Source organism: Camelus bactrianus, chromosome 1 (assembly GCF_048773025.1).
Source record: "Camelus bactrianus isolate YW-2024 breed Bactrian camel chromosome 1, ASM4877302v1, whole genome shotgun sequence".
Classification (NCBI taxonomy): domain Eukaryota; kingdom Metazoa; phylum Chordata; class Mammalia; order Artiodactyla; family Camelidae; genus Camelus; species Camelus bactrianus.
In genome coordinates this window covers 124146008-124167507 of record NC_133539.1, presented here as the reverse complement: position 1 = coordinate 124167507, position 21500 = coordinate 124146008, and the positions used below count along the sequence as shown (strand labels likewise).

The following is a 21500-nucleotide window of genomic DNA, read 5'->3' as shown; positions in this document are numbered from 1 at the left end:
TTATATTTCAATCTTTTTAAATTTACTGAGACATTTTTGTGGCCTGACATAGTGTAACCTGGAGAATATTCCATATGTACTAGAGAAAAATGTGTTTTGCTGTTGTGAAGTGGAGTTTTCTATATATATCTCTTAGGTTCAACTGATCTATAATGTTGATCAAGCCCCCTATTTCTTTATTGACCTTCTGTCTTGTTGTTCTACCTATTATTGAAAGTGTGTTATTGATGTCTCCTACTATTATTGTAGAAATGTCTACTTCTCCCTTCAAGTTTTTCAATGTTTGCTTCATATATTTAGGAGACTCGATGTTTGTTACATATATCATTATAAACTATATTTGTATAACAATTCAATTGAAAAATAGGCAGGAGACCTGAATAGACATTTTGCCAAATAAGACATACAGATGGCCAACAAGCACATGAAAAGATGCTCAACAACACTAATAATCAGAGAAATGCAAATCAAACCCAAAATGAAGCATCACCTCACACCTGTCAGAATGTTCATCTAAAAGAACACAAAGAACAAATGTTGGCAGGGATATGGAGAAAAGGAATCCCTCATATACTGTTGGTGAGAATGTAAATTGGTGTAGCCACTGTAGAAAACAGTATGGATGTTCCTCAAAAAGCTAAAAATGGAACTACCATATGTCTCTTGGTGTATACACACACACACACACACACACACACACATATATACACACACACACATATATACAATGGAATACTAATCAGACATAAAAAATGAAAATTTGCCATTTACAACAACATGGATGGACTTGCAGGGTATTATGTTTGGTGAAATAAGTCAGACAGAGAAAGACAAATACTGCATGATATCAATTATACATGGACTCTAAAAAATACAACAAATTATAAACTAGTGAATATAACAAAAAAGAAACAGACTTATAGGGAACAAACTAGTGGTTACCAGGTTACATTGTTTGTCTTTGTGTTGCTTTGTTAAGTGACTGTGCTAGTTTGTCATCATTCAGGATCATCAGGGTGTGCTTAAATAACACATTACTCATAACAATTGAATTATCTTACTTTTTGGAACTCTTAAGAGTTTCTTCATTTCTAACATATGAGAGTTTTCTCTTGCACAGTGAAAAAAAGTGACAATGAATATATGTATGTTCATGTATAACAAAAATTATGTTCTACACTGGAATTTGACACAACACTGTAAAATGACTATTACTCAATAAAAACGTTTAAAAAGAGAAAAAGAAGAAAAAAGAAACATTTTTAACACAAAATAAAGCACTCAAATGTAAAACAGAAAAAAAAAAAAAAAAGAGTTTTCTCCTGGATCCATCTCCCTTTAATCCCTTGAAACTCTCATTTTAAAATGTTGCTTTATGGTTTGGTTTGAAGGTTCTAACCCTAGTCTGTATTAACTTTTATCTTTTCCTTTTTTAAGTTTAATTGAAAAGAAAACTAGGAAAAAAAAAAAAAAACCTCTGGCAGCTGTGATACTAACACAATTATATTACAATAAAAGTCCTATAGAATATGAAAAGCATTTTTAAACACCTGTAAACAGGACTTACCTGCATGAGGTATGGTTATTAACCCTAATGCATGGATTTTCCTTGCTTCTGCTTTTGAAGTCCATGATGCTGAACTAGCAGAGTATTTTTTTGATGTGTCCCTCCATGGTGTCATGCAGGTGGTCCCCCTAGGGTGGGATGGAGAAGGACCAGTAATACACCGGGCAGGAGATCATGTCTGGTGTGAAAGCGATGATCATGACTTATGCTGGGAGGAAAAGAGTAAAGGGAGCATTAATTTAGAGCCTTTATAGTTATGGTCAACAGACATGACAGAATTTCATTTTCAGCAGTAGATTTTTTTTTAAGATTCAGAAAACTTAACTCTTTCCTGTAAACTGGACATAGCTAGTGAATATCTTAAAATCTTTGAGCAACTGCTTTAAAGTAGTGTAGTTACTTTACTTTTAGTCTTTAACCTAAGGGAATATCCAGAAGTCCAGTGGCAGTTTAAATGCAAGGGCCTGATCCTTGCCTATTACATTTTTTAAGTACAGTAAGTATAACTGTAGACTACGGTACTGTGGATAACTGAAGAGCTGCTTGGATATGTTATATGTAATTTATATTTTCAAAAATTAGAAATATCATGAAAATCAATCAACCTTGGAGATCTATTTGGTATAATTTAATCTTTAATAATGTACATTTAGATAGCCCTTTTGTATATATAACACTTATGAAAATAAGTTGGCTTTGTATAACTCCTTTGTAGATAAATGATTAAAAATTTGTTTTTTTATCATTTGCTTCTTAAAAATAGAATATTAATTGCATAAAATATGTTTTCCTTCAAATTCATACATTTTTTTCTATACTATCTTGACTTGTTTAGGTAAGTCAACACATATTCTGATTTATTTTAAACACTCAGTATGTGCTTCTGTCTGTTACTTTATTAGAGAGCAAGAATTCTTTATTATTTTTAATAAAATATACTAGCAGGAAGCTATACTGGGATTGTTCCATTCACAGAGTCAAGAAATGATACCTGTTTTGTTAGATAAATTGTCTAAGCCTCTCAACTTCCAAAAGATTACATAGACAAAGTTAAAGACATCATAAATGATCGACTAACAAAATTTAGTGTGTTCCTTGATTAAAAGTATAAATATGGGTCAGTGTTAAATTCAGATGTAAAGCTCTTATGAATGACATGAGTTTTCTCCAAAATTCCTTAATTTGGGCTTTAAACCCTCCAGTAAAAAACTGGTTTGAAGGAAGAGGAAAGTCGAGAATAGATCCAATCCAAATTCTATGGGAATAAACAAAGCTAAATGTTTCAGTCATTTTTTTGAAGCAGAACAGATATGTTTTCTGCACCATATGATTTTAATAGTATTCATCTGAACATACGGTTTAGACACTGTGAGACCACAAACCAACAAACAAGATCTCAGGCAAAGCAAGAAAAACAACTAAGGGGATTTTCTATTGCAAAATTTCCCCAAACTAGAACTGTAATAAGAAGAACAAGTCTGACGCTGTATTGGATCTGTTCCTTTAGTTTTAAGCACTGTGTCCTGTTTTCCAGGCTTAATCTTGCTGGCTCTGCACCTTTTGTAAAACAATGCTGCCTTTGGCCTGAAATCTACAGGAAAGCCTATTCTTGGGGCTCTGACCTTTAAGGATGTTAGCACTTCTGCACTTATGCAGAGATGGCAAGTTGCAAAATAGATAATAACCTTTGTTTTGTTGGAGGTTTACAGGGACACCATAGCCTGACCCACATGGATGGCTGCAAGAACAAAGAATGCCTGCAGCAAGAAGTTTGCACAACCAACTGCACCCCCTCCCCTTTTTAGTTTAAAAGGAGCCTGAATTCTGACTTGGGCAAGATAGTTCTCCAGGATGTTAGTCCCCCATCTTCTTGGTCTGCCAGCTTTCTGAATAAAGTTACTATTCCTTGCCCCAAAACCTCGTCTCCTGATTTATTTATTTATCACTGTTGTGCAGTGAGCAGAACAAGTTTGGCCTCAGTAACAGAACCAGCTTTGTCATTTCCTCTGATGTGAAGTCTCTCTGGGTGTACATGTGCTTGCCTGGTGGTGGTGGTGGTGGTAGACAAAAATATTTCAATTCTCCTAGATTTCAATAGGCTAAAATTCCCTGTTATTTAATTCAACTCTAGACTTTTACAGAATCACCTGCAGTTGTGCTTCTGGAAGCTACAAAAATTCCAACAAGGAAAATAATTCTATTGTCTCCTGACAAGATACTTTTCCTCAAAACTGAGCAGCTCTGAGACACACTGCAGGAGTACAGATAGATGCAGTGTGCTTCATTTCCCATGCTGTTCCAACACAATTTTCCACTTATATCAAAGTATATTGAAATCGGTCTTCAATAGCAGATGCTCTGGCATGATACAACAATGTCAATTCCACTTATTTATTGAGCTATAGCAGCTTTAGAATGATTTTATACCAAACTCCTGCTTGTTGCCCTGTCTTCTCCCTGGTGGCTAATTCCTTCTTCTTACTTCCTAAAAGTTCTCCTGTTATGGGAAGTTAGCCTTTACTGTGCACATTTGATTGGGAAGCCACAAATTAAATATGTGAGGGGATGACATACATATTTAATTCTTACTTATACATACATACAAGACCTGTCTCTTGGAAGATGTCACCTCCTAATGTGGGCAAGAGGAAGGTCTATAGTTCAATCAATGATCTAAAAGCAGTTTTCTAGGATATAATAAAGCAATGCTTGAGTTATAAGACAGAACAACTCCTGGATATGAATCAGTGGCACCAATCAGTGGGTGCACGTGTGTGCACACACATGCTCATGCACACGGAGCAGCCTTGGAGACACTCCATACCTCATCACCCTTAAGGTTAGGGTCAGGGTTAGGGTTAGGGTTCGTTGATGTCTCCTGGTGGCTCTGGGGATGCAGCCAGTCATCGCCCTGGGGAGTCATGGCCCAGGGAGCAAGAGGCTGGCCACAGACACTGCATGAGGTGAGAGCACGAAGGTCTGAGGTGGCCGCTGAAGGGGCTCAGGGGGCCCTGGTGGAGGGGTTAGCATGGCAGCCGGGGCAGATGCTGCAGGGGCTCCTGTGCCCAGGGAGCCCTGGGCATGCAGACAGGCCCAGGCTCATGGGGCTGGGGCTCTGGCCTTAAAACATCTCTCCGCACACTGCTGCAGCTGCACGGTGGCTGCCAAAGGCTTTGGAAGTCTTGTTAAAAAACTGCCCCTCTCCTTGTACGGATGAGAATTTTTTTAAATAAATGCACTCCTCATCCCAGCTCAGAGGGAACTTTCATGAGCCGATTTGACTCTGTGTGTGCCCAGGCCCAGCTGTGAAAGGGGAGCAGGACCCGAGGCCTCTGACATGAACAATGGCCTGGGGGGTGGCAGCGACGGCTACGCTTGGCTGGGGACAGAGTCTGGGGGGCTGGGGGCCAAGACACCTGAGAACTCGGTGAGCAGAAGGAAGAGACTCTCTTCTTCGCTCCTTTTCCCACTCTCCTCTGGGGGGTGCTGTAGTCAGAGGGAGGAGGCGGAGGAAAGCAGACACTGCGCATGCCTAGATCTCAGTGTAAGCTCATCATTATGGATTCAAAAGTTCGTCTGCCCAGTGTGGGATTTCCTCCGAGTAGAGCAGTTGTCTGCATGTTCTCCTGGTACTCTGGTCTGTGCATGTGAAAACAGGAAATCAGGAGAAGTCCCGGAGATTTCCATTAAACAGTACTGTGAACAGCTTGCTGATGCATTCAGTCAGGGGGAAGTCAAACTGATTATCTCTGTTTTCCCTAAAATCAATGCGAATTAACAGCATATTTAAGGGGACTCATGGGGTAAAACCTCCCTTCCAATATCTTCCCCTAAGAAACTATTCAAGCTTTCAGAGAGATTAATTTACAGTGAAGCTGACGGGAGAAACAATAAATGGTTGTACTTATGTACTGGTTTGATCCTGTGCTCTGCTAATCTATTTCAGTATATAAATTAATAATAAGAGGCAGTGGGATAAAAACAATTCCCCTATTTCTCCAAACTGAAATAATCTCCCAGCTCTCAATATTTTACTTCAAAGTAGAATTGCACTAAATTGTCATTTCTATGGTTTGTAGGGAAAAAGCATGACTGACCGAAATAAGAGAAGGGTTATCAGAAATAACCAATCTTTTTCTTGAATATGGTACAGAATTTCTTTCATATAATCCTAAAAACCCAACTCATTAAATAAAAGGCCATAAAGTCCAAGAAAAGAAACTCAGATGAGATTTATCTTTCCCTGATCAATGGTGACTGGTGAGTCTCTGTCACACGTGCACTGTCTTAAATACTGGGACTCAAAATATCCCTAAACAGTGAAGGTTTCAATTTAAACCAAGAAAATTACATGGGAAAAGAACTTCTGAAGGATATCTAAATTCAGATAGATAAGGCCCACTGATATCAGCAAAGCTATGATGAACCATCAGGGTTTCTCAGAGAAGTGCCCGTGCATCCCAGCAGCTCAGAGCAAGGGCCCTGGAGCCAGACTGCTGGCTTCAGCCCAGCTCCACCCAGACCAGCTCTGTGACCTTGGGTAACTCAACCTCCTACACTTGCGTTTCCCAATCAACAAAATAACAAAACCAACTTTTTTTAGAGCAGTGGTTCTCAGAACTTCTGGTCTCAGAACCCCTTTACAACTTACAAAAAAATTCATGATAACCCCAAAATTCTTGTTTATGTGAGTTACAGATTCCTATATTCATCATATTAGAAAGCAAAACTGGGAACTTTTAATATATTTATTAATTAATTTAAAATAATAACATTAAAGTTATTATATGTTATCATAAAAAATATTTTTGAAAAGTAACTTTATTATCCCCAACCAAAAATATTACTGAAAAGAGTGGCAAGAGTTTCATATTTTTTCCAAATTTCTCCAATGTCTGGCTTAATAAAACAAAACTAGATTTTCAGATATGCTTTTGCATTTAGTCTCTTGCAATTATGTTGCTTCAAATTGAGGGATATGAAAAAATCCAGCCTCCCACAGATGAGTAGTTGGAAAAGGGAGTGTTTTAGCAGTCTTTTCAGGTAATTGTGACTATTCTTGATATTGCACCACAATTGAATGAGTGGTAGTTTCAGAAGGGTGAGTTGCAATGAGGAATGTGATCAGAGATCATCTTTTTCACTTACTAAAGAGTAAAGCTTCAAACTATACGGAAACAATTAGCAACAACAGTAACAATAAACAAGACTACCCTAAAATTAAAGAAGTGTTTTCCTTAGTTTAGTGTGCACAATGGCTGCTGCAGACCACCTCACCTCTCACTACTTCACACTATTCAGAGAAGCTGCAAGTGCAGATAAATAAACTCGGGCAGCTTCTTCCTTTTTATCAAAACAGCCAATCAATGAAGAAAGTTACTAGGAACATTATTTTGCCTTAGTGTCCTGGCTGCAAAGTTCAATAGGTTTTGGGTGATCTCTTGGGTTCTGTTATATTAGTGTACAATTTTACAGAACATAGGAATTTTTCAGGATCACATATATGGAATAATAAGAAAAACACATATTACTCAGATAATAATAAATGCTATAGAAAAAATATGAGAGGAAATAGAATTGGAGGAAGAGGCTGCAGTTTTACGAGGAAGAAAAGGGAGGTTTCATGGTGAAGGTGGCACTGGGTGAGGATCAGAAGGAGCTAAGGAAGGGAGTCACGCACTTGGCAATAGAGAGCATTCCAGGCAGCAGGAAAAGCGAGAACAATGGCTTGACGTGCAAGTGAGCCTGGTGTGTCCCAGGAATGGCAGGAGGACCTAGGAAAAGCCGAGCACAAAGCACAGCCAACCAGTTTTTGACAAAGGTGAAAAATAAATTCCATGGAGCAACTGAAACTGGAACCTTTAAACAAGTGGTGATGGAGAAACTAAACATCCAGAGACAAAAAGATGAACCTCTACTCAACCTTCACATTTTACAGTAAAAATTAACTCAAAATGGATCATGAATTTAGGTGTAAAACTATAAATCTCTTATTTAAAAGGTAGGACAAAATTTTTAAAATCTAGAGTTAGGCAGAGGGTCTTACACCTGACACCAAAAGCACAACACAGAAAAGAAAAAAAAAATGACAAATTGAACCTTATGAAAATTGAAAACTTTTGTTCTGCAAAAGTCCCTGTGCAGAGGATGAAAACATGTGCATACCTTAGGAGAAAATATGTCCAAACCATGTACATGAGAAAGGACTAGCACCTAACACATATAAAGAACCCTAAAAAGTCAACAGTACAAAACAAACAATCCAAATAGAAACTGGGCAAAAGATATGAACAGACATTTCACCGAAGAGGGTCTACAGATGGCAAGTATGCAAGTGAAGAAATTCAACATCATTAACCATCAGAAAAATGCAAACTAAAACCACAGTGAGTTATCAGTACACATCTATCAGAACAGCTAAATTCAAAAATTGTGACAACACTAAATGCTGATGATGTAAGAAAAAAAAAAAAACCTGACTCACTCAACCATTGCTGTAGAAACAGAAAGTAATACAGCCACTCCAGAAAACAGTTTGGCGGTTTCTGCTAAAAATTAAACGTATAACTACCGCGTAACCCAGTAACTGCACTCTTGAGCATTCATTGCAAAGTAATGAAGACAGAGTCACACAAAAACCTGGACGAGATGTTAACAGCAGCTCTAGTGATAACAGCCCAAAACTGGATACCATCCAGACGTTCTTCAAAAAGTGAACAGTTTTGCAAACCATCATCTGTCCTGGCATACTACTCGGTAATAAAAAGGAACACACTATGCATACGCACCACAACCTGGATGAATCCCAGAGAATTCTGCCAAATGAAAGTAATCTAATCCCCAGCGGTCACATATGATCCATTTATACAACATTCTTGAAATGACAAAACTATACAAAGGAAAAACAAATTAGTGGTTCCTAGGGTCAGGGATTTGGCAATGAAAGGGCAACATGAGGGACCTTTGTCATGATATAAATGTTCTGTCTTGGTGGCATCAGTGTCAGGACTCTGGCTGTAACAGAGAACAATAACTCTGCAACATATTACCGCTGAGTCAACTGTATAGGGCCCCCAGCTCCCCTCTGTATGATGTGTAAGAACTCCATGTGAATCTATAATTACCTCAAAATCAAAAAATTTGATTAAAACAAATGCTCTGTTAAGATAATGAATATGAAAGCCACAAAGTAAGAGGAAATATTCTGGTGACATACATGAAGAGACTTATAGCCAGATTATATAAGGAATGCCTACTACTACATGATAAGATGAAAAGGTATAAATAAAATGAACAAAAGACTTGAAAAGCACTTCACAGAGGAAGAAATACAAATAGCTAATGAGCAGACAGGAAAGTGTGTAATGTTATCTGACAGTAGGAACTATAATGGCCAAACTGAAAAAGACAGACACCAAATGTGGACAAATATGTCACAACTGCAACCCTCCCCCTCCTCACTGGTCAGAGTGTAAAACTGGCACAGCCACCTGAGTAGAAGTTTTGGCAATTTCTTATAAAATTAAACACCTACTCAATGACCCAGAGATTCCAGGTCTAGATATTTATTCAAGAGGAAAGAAAGCAAATGTCCACATGAATAATTTTACATGGACAGTCACAGTAGGGTTAATTATAACACCCTAAACTGGAAACAACAGAGATGCACATCACCGAAAATGAACAAATTGGTAAATTCAACACTGTGGAGGAATTTCAGATATTATACTGGGTGAAAGAAGCCAGACACAATTGCCCATATTGTATGATTCCCTTACTATGAAATTTAAGCACAGGTAAAATCAATCTATGTGCAAAGAAATCAGAAAAATGGTTGCTTACAGGGATGGAGACTGACTGGAATGGACCTAAAGAAATTTGATATGGTGACAGAAATGTTCTAGTTCCAGACTGAGGTGGTGGTGGCATGAGTTTATACATCTGTCAAGACTCACCAAATTGTACACTTGATATCTGTGAATTTATAAATTTTACCTCAAAAGTCCTTAAGGCAGCCATCTATCTATCATCTCAGAAATACAGACAATCCTTTCTCAGTTACTGCCTCAAACTGCTTTAAGGCAATGACTGATGGCCACTCTGGGGGTCACCAGCACTTTGAGACACACCCTCCTGAACTGCCATGCTAATGAGATTGCCTAGAGCTCCTGAATTTCCAGTTCTCCCATTGCTGTTTAAGCCTTTACACGTCTTACTTCCCTATCACATGGAGTCAACAAGGTGATAGCTTCTATTCATGCTGCCAGTACTACTACCAACCTGACAATGATAGAGCATCTACTGTGTACCAAGGAAGGAATGTTTGAACAAATAATATCTCAGATATCCCCACAACAACCCCATCAGATGGGTCATATTTTTAAATGCCCATTATACAGGTAAAAAAACTGAGACAGAATGTGGTTATGTAACTCAGTCTAGATCACATAGTAATTCGTAGGGTTAAGGTCAAATACCACTGTCCTTAACTAATTCCACCACCATACAGTTGGCTCATTGCCCTTCTGGTTCCAATGTAAACCAAAAGTGGGTAGAAATATAATTGCATGATTAAACATCAACCTTAGGGTTGGCAAGCTTTAAATCAGGCAGAGTGTCTCATGTTTCTGTTTCAAAATCCATAAAATGTACACACAAACATGCCCCTCACACCAGACGAAGCTATGTGCAGGAAAGCATTAACACAACAGCGGTCAAAGGTCATCAGTGCCTTAGCCAAGTGCTTCCTGCAGGGAGCGTCCAGTGGACAGGGCAAACTGAGGCATTAAAATGAGTATATATAATTTCCTATAAGCCAAATTACATAAACTCACCTATCCTACAGAAAAACCACTATTATGTAGCGGATTGAAAACTTACATCATTCAGGCAAGATGAAAAAACAAACAAAACAAAACAAAACACAACTGGGAGAAAATTGGCTGCATCTGACTCCAATCTTCTGAGAGTTGCTGAGAACAAATTGTAACTCACTGTGGTGGCAAAAAGGGTATTTTCCATGTTACTAACCACCAGTTTTTCAAACCAAAGCAAGTACAGATGAAATCAAACAAAATGATCTCTCTACACATAAACCTATTAGGAAACGATGAAATTCTAAACTCTAAAGCAAAGATGACTTTACTTTATCTCGAATTACATTTTCTCACTGTTAATGAGAATCATGTATCATTCGTTAAGTACGCTTGACTTAAAAACTCCTCTCTCGCCATGGTTGCAAACTTTATAAAAGCAAGAACTGAAATTTCTAATAGCTGTGTTATCTCTGTAACAGTAAGAACTTGTCCTTACACTCAACAGTGTATTTAAGCTAATAAGCACAGGAAACATATTCAGCAGCATCAGTCATTAGGAAAATGAAAATCAGAATCATAATGAGAAGACCTGTTCCAGGCCACACACTGCAATGGCTATAATCAAAAAGACAAGTAAGAAAAAGTGTTGGTGCAGCGACCGTGCTGGGATGAGCTCTCTCCCCGCTGCCTACCTCCACTCCCCGCCTGCCTGTAGGGGGAAGAGGGGCGGGAGGGCACCAACTCTGGATTACTCATCCCCCCCCAGCTAGTTTTCACCTCCACCCCAAGTATACTGATAAGCAATGAGTTAAAAAACCCTGGGCCATACCAGCCAGTGTTCCAAAAGCATACAGTAAACATATGCTTTCAAATTGCCAGATAAAACATTTAAGATGAGGCCATCTCAGCTGCTTCTGAAGTTGTGACTTAGCCAAGTTCTTTTTTGTCTAAGAGCAGTGACATTTACCTAAACAGGGCTTCCACAGCAGGAGCCCCCCAGCTCCAGCAGCCTGCTGTGCACCACACAATGGCCTTGAAAGGAATGTCTGGTCGCAGCTCAGAAAGGAACCAGAACACCAAGATAAGCAAACAGAGGATAAAACCCCAGCTTAGGAAAAAATAAATAAATAAGCTTCACTGGGCAGAATCATCAGCAGCCACACACAAACAGCATCACTAAAATGTCACAAGGATGACCAGGAGGTAGGAAGGAAGAAAAGGGCAGTGAGTGGAGTTACAATTACCCGGACTATTAAAAGGCCTAAAAAGAGGAGGCATTTCCTCAGATCTGCAAGGCTTAAACCTTGGGTGCACCTCCTCATTTTGCAAGGATTCTGTTGTTCTGCAATGTCTGCATGTAAGGGGGACTGGCAATTATATTCAAAACGGCATGCAATCTTTTTATGACAGATAGCTGACATTTTACAGTAAGACATCATTTTGATTTCAAACTGTTGGGTGACTCTTATAATGACTTAAGGAGCTCTAAGGAAATAAAGTATCAGCAGGTGATCAGTCAAATACTAAGAAATTCCTCACTCCACAGGCAGTAATCAGGTTGAAATACTTCCGCCATTACTTCCAAAAATAGAGCCGACAGTAATATGCAGGCCTTCCTAATTTCAAAACTATAATTTCCACAAATGGTAAAAATACATTCATTTGTTTCTGCATGAAACCATTGTGAAGGAAAAGCTGGGCTGGTCTAACAATATAACTCACAAGTCTAAGTATTGGAATACTGATCTGAGTTCTGCTAGACTAACTTGTAAATCTAGGTTAATTAGTGTTGGTTTGCTGTTTATGTTTTTTTGCTAGCCAGCTGGGTTTTCAAAGATACATATCTGGCTTTGGAATGTTGGTTTGCTGCATTCCTGCCTCCACTTTTGTGATGATAATGCTGCTAAAGCTGTTCCATGCCTATTGGCCAAATACCCCAAGCTTGTACTTTACCCTATAAAACCTCATGCGCACGTCTTGGAGGTGCTCAGAGCTTCGGAGAAGAAGCCCCTCTGAGTCCGCCGGTGTAATACATCTGAGTACTCCAACCCTCTGAGTGGTGCTTGTTTCTTGACTGGCCTGTCGTTTCCGTAACACCTTCAATAGACTTGTTTGTGATCTGTGTCAGGGCATCTAAGAAAAATAGCTTGGGGGAAATTTATTTAAATCGGTGCTTTTCAAACTTTGGACCCCATCCTCCGCTTACTAAATCCCATCCTGATATGCTTACTAAAGTTTAAGAATCACTCGTTTAAAGATTTTCCTCTCTTCGCACAAATTTTGCAAACATTTAAAAAAATGAGTTTCATGTTTGAAATACAAAAAAAAAAAAAAAGCCATCAATATAAGTACATCCCAACACGTCCATGAGCAAAGATCAGCAACAGCTTCCAGCAGCTGTGGCCCCAGCATGCTCATTAACCCTTTTTCACCCAGCAGGGCAGAGTAGGCCCAGAGCAAATTCCACCAAGGAACAGACACCGGAAAGTCATTCAGTGCATGCGCTTTTGAAGGAGGAAGCCCCAGCCATCACTGTGATTTGTTTTTCTGAATGTCAGTACGAGCAGTCAGTGCAAAATACTTTAGTTTTATGACCTTCACAACATGCCCAATGCCAAGGCCCCTGGGCAAGCACATAAAGGACGTCCAGAAAGGAATTAATAACAGCCAGGCCTCCCCTAGGTGGCCAGTGATCCTCCCCGTGTCAGTCACATGAAAGTGCAGAATTAACAGCCTGGTCCTGCCATGCCCTGCAGGCTCAGAATGGTTTAAAATTGGGAGGTTTCAAAAACTTAGGTCCTGGCACTCAGCATTATGATGCTGCAAAGGAGAAGGGAAATCTTTACAGCGACTGCCGTCTAAAGCACAAAGGCTTCGAGGATAAAGGGCAGCACTGAACTGCCAGTAAGTTGGCCTGAGCCGCCTGCTCAGGATTTTACAGCTCCAAAGGTAAAACGTGAAAATACTCCGACCTACCTTTTAAGAAACAAGCAGATGTGACTAAGGAATGATTATAGCTGTGGTTCTTAGCTTTGGAAGCATACTAGAATCTCTGGAGAGTTATTAAAAATGCTAAAACTCAGGCCACCCCCTAGACCAATTAAATCTGAATGTCTGGGGCTGGGGCCCAGGTATCAATATTTTTCAAATTTCCCTTGTGATTTCATTGGGCTGCTAAGGCTGAGAACCATTTAAGGGAACTGAAGATAACCACGCACAGTTATCTGACATGAGCAATCTTCCCCTAAATATGTTCAGACTTTCCGTTTTAATTAATAGAACTCTGTTGCCTAAAGCAAGAAATCACTGTGACTTAGTGATTTCAAACTTATTAGTATTCATTTTTTAGAAGCTAAACAGAATATTTTAAATAGTCAATTCACTTCTTCATTAAATTTGTTTATTTGTTTCATTAAATTTCATTAAATTTATTATATAATTTAAAAAGAAGAAGTCTTTGTTCCACAGAGTTTGATTTTCCAATTTACCCATAATCTGCCTTCTCTGTTGTGTTTTGTCTTTAGCATTATTCATTCACACTTCAATCAAAAGAAAGGCAAAGAAACGAAAACAGAGAAGATGAAAAGTCTAAATTTACTCATTTTTTAAAATGTTGAACCAACTAGAATTCAAAAAAGACTATATGTTTCTGCTTCAAATCTGCTAAAGTTCAGCTTCACCCAGGAGTACTCAGGTGGAGAACTGGTCAGGTCCCCCTGAAGAAGAACCTCTCCCTGCTGCAAGCCACACACGTCAGCTCCAGCTGTCACCTGTGTCAGCCCGTGCACAGCTCGTTTCCCCTCCGCCCCAAGATGTATTTATACTTCTGCCAACATGAAGTCAGCCCTTCCACTCACTGTCACTTTTGTGTGTATCCCAGCACAGCACCACATAATTAAATCAAGAAGTATATACTTCCAGAAAAGTGGAGACTCTGATCAGCACAAAGACTGAGAATTTGGAGAAGCTAAAGATTCGATTTATCCACACTTTTTGTATTACTCAAATAGCATAGTATTCAAGGGCTCATTATGCAAATAACATCACATTGTCTTCCAAGAAGAGTGGTCACCCCAGCAGGCGCTAATAACACCTGTAAGAACCAGAAGGAGACATTCCAGCTGTGGAGACATTGTTGATGACCAAGAAGAGTCCAGGCCCTGGTGGCCCAGGGCCACACTGACTGTGTGAGCAAGTCTGTTTGCCCCTCTGTGTCCCAGGATCTGCAAAATGGGGGTCATAATCCTGCCCGCATTATGGTGAGGATTAAATGCGTTGGTATCCGTACAACAGCTGTTAACTAATATTAGTACAAATTAACTCCTGCCCTTCACGTCCGGTTCACTGTTCCATGTCAGGAAACTTAAGTCCCAAATGAAAAGGCAGCTCCTTTTGTAGTAAATGACAACTTCAAAATCACTTCTGACAGGCAGACGACATGTGAAAAGGACCATGGAGACAGGAGAGCAAACCAAATGCATGCTTTGACTCTTTTATTTCTTTGCTGGATCATCCACAGTAATGACTCAAAGTAGCTTTCTTTTGTCTCAAGTTTCCCTCATCTAATAAATTACTTTAGAACACAGCAAGAAGAAATGAAATCAGCCTGATCCAGATATTGATAAGCCCTGATCAATTGAAAATTTATAATTCAATCACCAGTGAGGTGTCCAAAAGGTTTCATTAAATCTTTTGCAACATCTTTCTCACACTTGGCATTAAGTCATGGCTGAGAAGACTTTCTTCACCTCAGCAACGACTCCAGGAGCATCCCCCAGGACCCTAGCCGTGGGACCTGCCCAGCACGCTCTCTCTCCTCACATGGGGGGAATCCAGGAGCACCCCAAGGACCCCAGCCATGGGACCTGGCCTGCACGCTCTCTCTCCTCACACGGGGAGGATCCAGGAGCACCCCCCAGGACCCCAGCCGTGGAACCTGTCCATCACGCACACTCTCCTCACACAGGTCGCCCAAGAAGAGCTCAGTGCTTTGAGTCAGGGGTCTTTGATGAGCGCACTTTCTCGGCCAGAGGCTTTTCCTGTTTGAATGTTCCTTTGTTCTTTGTTTTTATTTATTAACCTGCCATAAAATGCAAAACTGTTCAGGATGGACTTTACTCATTAGTGTCATCCTGAAATAATGATTTAACCTAAATCTGCTAAGTCTCTGTGGACTGAAGATAAGTACTGCTGGAAATATGATGTTATTAATCCAATGCTGTAAACCCCATAGTCAGACTTTCACCAAGTCACTCTCCACCTAAATAACATGTATACTTAGCTTTAAGGAACCTTGTATTTGGCCAGCAAATCAGATTGCGACAAGTCGCTTAATTTCTCTGCAAATCAGCTTCCTTATCTATAAAATGATAATAACAGAGTAAAGGGCTCTGGGTTCCCAAAAGACTGACCTAGGGTTCCCCAAGATGCTGAAGATCCCTGGTACACCTGAAATAGGATTCAATTTACAAAGAACTGATCTACCCACAGCTTTTCAAGAGCAACCATATTGGCATAGACATAAGTTTATTGGATCAATGAACCATCCAACACATTTTTATTGAACATTTAGTACATGGAATGTGCTGTGTCAGCTACAGAGAACACAGAGGAGCTCATGCATAACTGGGATGTGGAGAACAGGTGTGCAGACATGGAAAGCTAGGTGACCATTCAAGGAAGGTCATGGAGGAGACTGATTGTTAATTTCATGTGTCACCTTGACGGGGCCAAAGTATGCCCAGACAGCTGGCTAAACGCTGTTTCTGGGTGTGTCTGGGAGGGTCTTTGGGGAAGAGATCAGCAGTTGAGCCAGTGGACTGAGTAAAGACGGCCCTTCTCACTGTGGGTGGAGGTCATCCAGCCCCTAGAGAGCCTGAACAGAACAAAAAGGAAGAGGAGGGTTGGATTGGCCCCCTGCCCCACCTGACTGAAGAGCTGGGACGCTGATCCTCTGTCCTCTGCACTCCTGGTTCTCAGGCCTTAAGACTCAGACTGGAATCTACACCACAGTCCCGGAGGCTGGCAGAATCTCAAAATACACCACCGGCTCTCCTGGGACCCCGGCCCGCAGATGGCAGAGTGTGGGACTTCTCTGCCTCCATGTTCACGTCTCTCTCCTCCTCCTCTTCCGTCTCTGTTTCTGCCTCTGTCTCTCTGTCTCTGCCTCTCCCTCTCCCACTGTTACATCCCATTGGTTCTGTTTCCCTGGAGAGCTCTAATACAAGCAGCAGATGCTGAAAATCTCAAACTCTCTAACCCACCTCTGACTCTCAGTCCTGGCCATCTTCTTCCTCCACTCCATCACTTCTCGGTCTCTGGCATCAGTGTGACTACTAAATTCTCAACCACTCCTTCTTTCCTAGGTCCAGGAGCAGAGTTTGCGCCAGGACATAGTTGTGTATGGGCCCATAACACAACCTCACACATGACCAAGTACCCCCTGGGAGAAGCTCAGCCATGCTCACCATGCCAGTGCCCAGACCTGCGCGCTGTGCCCTGCTGTCCTTCCCTCGTCCTCCTTTTCCTCCTACCACACCAGGCAGCTCTGCCAACTGCTTTGCTACAATGCCAGCTAACCCCATTCAGACCCTCAGTTGCTTAAAAAGAAACAATCTCTTATGGAATCCTTATCACACTGACTCTCTCACAACTTCTCTGGCACATATCACCTCTCTGCAGAAGTGGCAGCCTCTCTGCCTCCACTGAGTGCCTTCCCCTTGCCTACACAAACATGAGGAGATCCCCCGTGACATCCAGGTGACAGCAAAGGTGACTCTGTCCTTGGACACCATAATACAAGTGCCTCTGCCATCCTCGCCCACGTACTATGGGAAGTCCAAATCCCTCCTCAGCTTTGCTGCTAGTCCCCGAGAGGCAGGTTCTCAAGGTCGCATCAGCGAGGCATACTTGCTTCCACTCATGGCTACTGGCCCACAGCTGCATCTCCTGTGTCCTGTGGTCCATGCTGACCCAGCAGAACTTAGGGCCCCCCTCTTTTTTGGTACGACTTAAATTCTTCATCTCTCTGCTCCATTCTGCCCAAAACATTGGCCCAAATTGTTTCCATGCGTGACACACTTCACTGACAGGGCAACAGAGCCAGGGCCCTGCCCTCGCCCTCCCTAAGGACTCTGCACACCTGCCTGTGTTCTACTCTGGGGGCCCCTTTTCCAGGCCAGTCCCACCCAATCAGCTCTGCGCTTATATCTGCATATCCAAAGCCACCTCCTTGTTTCCTCGAGAACAAAGAGCCTCAAACTCTGTTTCCTTTATCAGCAAAGAAATGGCACTCTGCTGAAATGGCCGCCTTCCCTCTGACCCCTCTGCCATCAATCTCTGAAGGCAGAAGAGAAAAACAGACATTTCCCAGATAACAAACATTATACCACATCTTTAGAGGCAAGAGTGGCTATATCTGTTTTGCTTTCAGTTTTGTTTTTTCCCTGTTTTGTCCATCTTACACTTTCCTCAAGCTGGATGCACCTTCTAGCCACCCGCCCCCACCAGCCTCCCCATCATAACACCATCTGAGGCAGCATCACTGTGCCACGGCAGTCCTGTCACTCCCCGGATTCCACGTATTTAACAACAGGGGTCTCGAGCCACTCCCTCAAGTGGCCTCGGTGGCTCCACACTCCATTCCTGCTTCTGGGGCCAGTCCTCTCTCCCAAGAGCACTCCTCCTCTTCCTTTCTGTGCCAAGACATCCTATCCCTTATCTTTTTCTGCTTAACCCCTGTCCCACCATATGCAGGCTACACCACCACCCTCTCACCCCTCGTCTCTGAAAGATCGCCCCCAGCCCTCACCGCTGGCTCTGCTACTCCTGGTTCTGAGTCACCTCCTCAGCTGCCCGCTGGGCACTTCCTCTCTGCCTGTTCTCCCTCCTGTCTGGGCTACTGGGAAGCTGGCCATCCCAGTGCTTGGTGCCCCAACCCCAGCACCATCAGACTGTTTCTCAAAGTGAGCCCAGTGCAACCCTGTTCTCAAAAGCTCAGTGAACATGGGATTCTGCCTTTGCCCAGGTCCTCCAGGAAGCAGAGCCTGAGGCAAGGATTAAATGCTGCCATTCTAGGGAAGTGCATGCCAGGGCAGAGGATGGAGAGACCTGAGGCAAGGAAAGATGCAGAGTCATCAGGGTGGTGATGACGGCACAGAATCAGAGACACATCAGCGCACCTGGTGGATGTGTCCAGGCATGTGCAACTTCTCTGAGAAGTTCTCAGAAGAAAGCACACCTTGGAGCAAACTGCGGAGGGAGAAAGGATGGAAAACCGACCCGCTCTGCTCTCTCCCAACCCCCATGGTCGAGAGTCACCTCTGAGAAGCTAAGCACCACAGGAGGCCCAGGCTGCATCACCCACCCCTCAGTCGCCCCAGGGAGCACTGCCGCGGGGCCTTTCACCCAAGTCCAGAAGCGGAGCGGGGACTAGCTCAAAGTTGAGTTGGGCGGAAGGGCCAGTGGGGCTGTGGCCACGGGTTAAACTGGGCCGGCAGCACCTGAGACAGAAGGCGAGGCCAAGGGTCCCACCTGGTCTGTGTTCCACTCAAGTTCTACGTCACATACGTTTGAAACGATGCAAAATACATCCCCGTCCAGAAAGCCACAGAGTATACTAAAGTCTCTAAGAAGTCTTACAATGAAGACCTATGTATTTCCCAAACCTAATTTCAAGCACAGAACCCTTTTCTTCTCCCAACACCCCAAACTAGGTTCATAAAAACATACTCTGAAAAAATTATTCACAGCAATGTACTCTCCTTGCTGTGCAAACTTTAGCAACGTCTCCATCAACAACCGCTTCATGCTGGCACCTGGTTCCTCCCGGGACAGGGAAGGATGGCTGGTCTCTTACCCCAGACTAGGGTTCCAGCCTACTTCCTAACAAAGCGCTGGAGTCTAGCCTTCACTCCAACCAGACTGACTCCCAGGGCTCCACAGGCCCTGAGTGCTCCTCTGTTGACCTGCTGCTGCCCAGACCTGCTGCCCCAGATGCCACCTCCTCTGCGCCGCTCCCTGCGACCTTGCAGGTAGCCGTGGTCTTCTCGCCTGTGCCCTCCTCTGCACGCCGCACCTCTCAGAGGGCACTGAGGACCCCCGCCTCCTTTTTAGTATTTCCCTTTCACACTGTAGAGGCTCAAAGGCCAGCAAATTCATTTCTGTGTCTCAGGGAGAGCCCTACATGACGGGTCCACACATAATAGCAGCTCAGTGAACGAACTGGAAGTAAGTACGATGAACGGGGTAGAAACAACCTGTCGAAGACATAAGTACGGACGTGGACCCCATCATTTCAGCTCCTCGCATGTTTCCAGCAATAGATTGCTGGCTCTCCTCGTGTTTTAAACCTGTTTTAAACAGAATCTGATTTCAAGGTAAATAAAATATTATTTATGAATCAGTCAACTTTAAGAGCAGTTTGGCACAAGAAGATGAAAGTTTCAAAATGGTAACATAATAAACTGAAAATTTGTTTACTAAGAAAGCAGTTTACACCCGGAAAGATGGAGGACGTTATTTTAGAGCAAGAACTGCCAAATTTACATACTCTTGGGCATGAATGATAATCCTCATTAGGCTGAGAGCTGTAAACAAGGTCGTGCTGATACACAGGTCGCATGGCTGCAGCCAGATCCTAAATGGAAGGAACAAACCGAGGCTGGGAGAATGTTTACACCAATTTGTCCACAGTCTACAATTTGTTTCTTTATCAAAATGCCTTTTCCCCACGACCCCACCCCCACTATCAGCTTTCGCCTGAGTAACAGCAGTGGGACCCTGGGAATGCAGGTTCCCTCGGGCTTGGGAATCACTGGGTGTACACCCATAGCCTAAGTGAGTCCTTTATCATCTGCCACAACCCTCCCACTGTGTGTCATTCTCTCCAGCACCACACGGCTCCTTGATGATGAAGTCCTTGCCACACACAGGCCACAGAGCTAACTGGGGAGAGAAGAAGCTGCAGAAACGGGAAGGAGGCTGGGCTGGGGAAGCCTGAAGGCCCACCAGAGACCAAAGGGACTCTGCCTCCTTGCCGGCAGATTCGGCGCGGAGACTGGACCTGATAGCTCTTACATAAAGCCCCCTTTTGGGAAAACTGAAAGCCAAAGGGGAAACTCTAACACACATCCAGGAAAGGGAGGCACAGGAAGAGCAAGGAGCCCCCCCCTCATCAGCGTGAGGTGCATCAGAGGAACCCACTCAGCCCTCGGCCCATCCTCCCTCTGCCCGTTTCTCTAACAGCTCTGGCACTCCTCCAAGCAGAATCAGCCAAGGCATCCGTCGCAGTCCTCTGTGTCACCTGGGCACACAGAAAAGGAGGAAATCCCACTCTCTGCCCTCAAGCAGCTTATAACAAGGCAGAGGGACAATGTACCAAACAAAAACTTCATGCAAGCCAGTCTCCTCATTCGTGACAGAGACTGCTGTCCTCATAGGGCCACTGCAGGAAGGAAATCCTCAGTTTATTTCACTTTAATTTGACTGAGAGACATGGAAAGCTCTTGGCACAGGGTTCGATGCAGACAGATTTGGATAAATAGCAAGAAAATGAAAGACTTCCAGGGGTCACACGGAGGGAGGGAATCCTCCAAGAGGGCCTACTGCACAGAAGGGGCCGCCTGAGGCAGAGCCAGGGGAGCGTGAAGGAGGCCCGCTCCTGCACACAGGGACCCCGGGGGCCCCCCAGGCCCCACCAGGGCTGCACGGTGCCCAGGTCCCTCAGCTGGTGACCAGCAGACACCAGGACCCACTGGCTGGGGACCCAGGGCCAGGCACCCGTCTCCCGTCGTCTGCTTTTCCTTGTGTGTAAGATGGCTCAGATAACAGGACTGGCTGTGTGGTTCCTGGGACTAGAGGAGGATGTGTAGACAAGTGTAAGGAAGGGAAATGTAAAGCTAGGCTGCGGGTGTGCAGGGGGGCCTGGGATTCCAGGGGGAGGAGCCAGGACTTAAGGGGCCCAGCGCCTCCAGCTCCAGGGGATACACGTTTGGCCCTGTCTCTGCGAGGTGGACTGGACAACAGGACTCAAGTCAGGAGGCGGTTGTGAAGGCAGCGGGGAAAGTCAGGAAGCCTGTCCGCGGTGTGGAAATGTGAACGGATGCACTCCATGTCCC

The 21500-nt window shown here is 43.1% G+C and overlaps 1 long non-coding RNA gene across 1 annotated transcript in view; it reads right to left on the bottom strand.

The window, feature by feature from the left end:
* The window catches only part of LOC141578881 (uncharacterized), a 244267-nt gene that overhangs the window by 43897 nt on the left and 178870 nt on the right, over window positions 1–21500 (bottom strand). The window contains exon 3 of the long non-coding RNA XR_012509732.1: window positions 1568–1775. This is a non-coding gene — a long non-coding RNA (uncharacterized LOC141578881). The remainder of the gene's footprint in view (window positions 1–1567; window positions 1776–21500) is intronic.